This window comes from Petaurus breviceps, unplaced genomic scaffold, assembly GCF_028583685.1.
Source record: "Petaurus breviceps papuanus isolate PSGF00001 unplaced genomic scaffold, PetGlider_PUasm1.0 139, whole genome shotgun sequence".
In the NCBI taxonomy this organism is placed as follows: domain Eukaryota; kingdom Metazoa; phylum Chordata; class Mammalia; order Diprotodontia; family Petauridae; genus Petaurus; species Petaurus breviceps.
The window spans coordinates 22,120,397-22,124,636 of record NW_027185697.1 but is presented as its reverse complement, the minus strand read 5'-3'; positions in this window follow the sequence as shown (position 1 = coordinate 22,124,636).

Below are 4,240 nucleotides of genomic sequence, written 5' to 3'. Positions count from 1 at the left end.
TTCCTTCCTTCCTTCCTTCCTTCCTTCCTTCCTTCCTTCCTTCCTTCCTTCCTTCCTTCCTTCCTTCCTTCCTTCTTTCCTTCCTCCCTTCCTCCCTCAATCTAAATGTATATGTATATATACATAAATCCGCATCTGTCTCTATAGAATCATGTACTTATGTTTATATATTCATACAATAATATAAATGCATACATCTAAATACATATGCATGTAAACATTTAAATGCATATATTTATACACATGCATATATTTACATATTTATTTGTATGAAAATATATATAAAGTATGCATATGTTTCTATGTTTATTTAGAAGTAATATGCATATCTTATATGAGTATTATATTTTATATGATGCATTCATACACTTTAATTTAATGATACATTAATATATCATATAATTTAATTAATTTATATATTGCATAAACTATACAATATTTCTTTATATAAAAATAAATTATAATGCACACTGCACATACTATTATTGTATAATATTTTATTATATGATTATTTATTATATTACCCAATTATAGAATATATGTTACAATGCTATTGTATATTATTCTACATTATTTAATATTATACAGCATCAGGTTATGTTATAATAATTTGTTGCAATTATATTATATTTACATGAATCAAAGGTTGTTGTTTACTACATTGAAGCTCTTTATAAAGACCAAGACTTCATTGAACTTCCAATGGAGCTTTAATACAGAACTTTGCTGTAAATTGTTAACCTAGTTTCCTATTTTCTGTTTTTTGTTTGTTTGTTTGTTTGTTTTTGCTTTTTTGGAGGGCAGGTGGGGTTAAGTGACTTGCCCAAAAACACATGGCTAGTGAGTGTGTTAAGTGTCTGAGGACAGATTTGAAATCAGGTCCTCCTGACTTCAGGGCCAGTGATCTATCCACTGAGCCACCTAGCCACCCCCTACTTTGTAATTTTTATTGTAATGATTTTGTTTGCGCAACTTTAAAAAAAAATCATGTAATTAAAATAATCCATTTTATTTCCTGTGATCCTCTCTATCTCTTGTATTGTTATAAACTGTTGCCTCATTCATAGGTATGACAGGGATTTTTTCCATGATCTGATAATTTCATTATGTCATCATTTATGTCTAAATCATATATTCATTTGGCCCATAGGTATATAGTGTCAGATGTTGGTTTATGCCTTGCTTCTCCAAAATGGTTTTCCAATTGTGTTTTTTTTTTTCCCAGAAGTTTTTGTCAAACACTAAATTCTTATTTGAATAGTTTGGATCTTTGGATCCATCAAACACTAAATTACTCTGGTCATTTACTTCTGTATATTGCATGCCCTATCTATTCCAGTGACCAACTGCTTAATTTCTTACCCAGTAGCAGTTTGTTTGGATGACTATTCATTTTATTGTATATTTTGCTCTGTTGCTGCTAGACCACTTTCTTTCTCTCTTTTTTTCATTTTTCCCTTGATACTTTTTATCCTTTTTTCTTCCAGATGAATTTTGTTCTTATTTTTCTAGTACTGTACACAGTTATTTGGTAGTTTGATTGATCGCCAGCTAGGGGGCATAATGAATAGAGGTACAGAACTGGAGTCAAGACTACTCATACTCCTGAATACAAATTCACCATCAGATGCCTAATAGCTTTATGATCCTGTTTATGTCAAAACCCTGTTTGCCTTACTTTTTTTTTATTTATAAAGTGAGCTAAGGGGAAAAAATGGCAAACCACTTCATTATCTTTGTTAAGAAAACCTAAAATGGGGTCACACAAGGGGCAAGCAAAACTGAAAAATAATTGAACAATGAAAAGTGATGAGTATGACGTAAAATAATTAACATAATATAGGGAGAATTAGCATTTTATATGGCCTTGGCCTATTCATTTCTCCAGTTATTTAGATTGCTCTTAATTTGTATTAAAAGTGTTCTGTAATTATGTTTATGTAGTTCTTGGCTACGTCTTTGCAGGTAAATCCCAAAGTATTTTTTACTGTCTGCAGTTATTTACATAGATTATGTGTGTGTGTGTGTGTGTGTGTATCCCTTCCTGCTAAATTTTATTGGTAATATATAGAAATTTTTTTTTTACTAAACTTTTACTAAACTTGTTAAGTGCTTTGATGAAAAATTTAGTTGATTTTTTTTGTTTTCTTGAAGTATGCTATTATATCCTGCACAAAGAGTGACAACTTTGTTTCTTTCAATACTTTTCAATTTTCCTATTGCAAGAGCTGTCATTTCAAGTGAAATATTGAACAAAAACAGTGATAATGGGTATCCTTGCTTCTTCTTGGATCTCATTGGGAATATTTCTAGATTAAGTCCATTACAGAGGTTACTTTTGATTTTAAATTAATACTTCTTACAATGAAAACAATCTTCATTTATTCTTGTTTTCTGGTGTTTTTAATAGGAAGTAAGATGGTATTTTGAAATTTTTTTTCATATAATTTGACATGACCACTTGATTTTGGCTGTCAATATGGTTATGTTTGCAGTTTTCCTAATTTTAACCAGCCCTTAATTTTTGGCATAAAACCCACCTAATCATTTTGATATAGTACTCAAAATCTCATTGTTAGTATTTTATTTTTTTGGCATCAATATATATTATTGAGTTTGGTTTACAATTTTCTTTCTTTTTTCTCATTGATTTAGTTGTGAAAATCATATTGTTTCATAAAATGACTTCTTTACTTCACACCCCATATATAATATTGCAATTAATTATTTTTATTTTGGGGTAAAATGCGTTTGCAAATCCTTTTGGACATTTTGTTTCTTAGCTCATCTATGGATTGTTCAAATTATTTTCTAATATGGGGTCATTTACATTTTTTATTTCCTCTTATGTTAATCTTGGCAAATAGTATTTTTGATAAACATTCATATACTTCATGACAGACTTATTGACATATAACCGGTAAAAATCTATTTATAATTGCTTTAATTTTATCTTCCTTGGTAGTTCAGTAACCCTTTTCATTTTTGGTAATAGTATTTTGTTTTCATTTTTAATCAAATCAGTCAGTATTTTTCAATTTTTATAGTTTTTTTTCATTTAAAACAGTATCCTTCTCCTTATTAGTTCAAATTGTAAAATTTAAATGTATTAATATCCCCTTTGATTTTCAATATTTTTATTTGGATTTTTGTTGTGGATTTTAAATTTATTCTTTTTTCCAGTTTCTTTGAGATTCACACTCATTTTTTTTTTCATTTAATGTCTTTATTTTTTATTCTTTTCTAAACTTTTATTTAGCACTTTATTTTTTTCCTCAGGTACATGTAAAAATAGCATTTGTTTTTATGTCTTTGACTTCCAAATTCACTCTTTTCCTCCCTCCTCACCCCCTCAATGAGAAGTCATTGTAATTTCATATAGCTTATACATGTGTAGTCATGCAAAATAGATCCATAATAGCCATGCTGTGAAAGAAACCATAGACAAGAAAAAAAAACCCTCAAGAAAAATTTTTTTAAGTTTGTTTTTAATTTATTCTTCATTTTGTATTTAGAAAATGACATTATAGATAGATAGCATTTTTCATCCTAAGTCGTAAGATTTTTTTTATAAAATATCTCACATTTTCAGTATCATTAATATAGTTATTTATACTTTTTTGATTTGTTCTTTGACCAACTCATTATTAATATTAGATTATTTAGTTTGACTGATGTTACAAGGACTGTGGGAAACACGTCAATTGATGTCCTCTTCTCATTTATGTCAATTAGTAGAACCATTGCGGAAAACAATTTGGATCTGTGAATAATAGTCTCTCACTTGCATATATGCTTGGTGCCACAAAAAAAAAAAAAACACTAGTTTATACTATATAATATGCAGGACTTGTGTTTATATGGATATTAAGAGACAGTATTTTTTTGTAATGGAAAAAAATAACTGGAAATTAAAGTGACATTCATCAATTTGTGAAGTCAGAAAGATTTGACTTTGAATGCTCCTTAAGACACATATTATCTTTGGGAGATTGGGCAAGCCCCCTAATCTCTCAGCCTCCAGTTTCTTGTTCATAAATTTAGAATAATACCATGTAATTAACAGGTTGTTTGGATAACAACATGAATTATATATTAAAAGATATATGTTATATGTGTTACATATGAGTTATATATGTCTTAATGGGATTGTGCATATAATCATGTGTTAATATGTAAAACCTTTTCCAAATCAGGAAAGGCCATAGAAATGCTAGCTATTATGAAGATGATGATGATG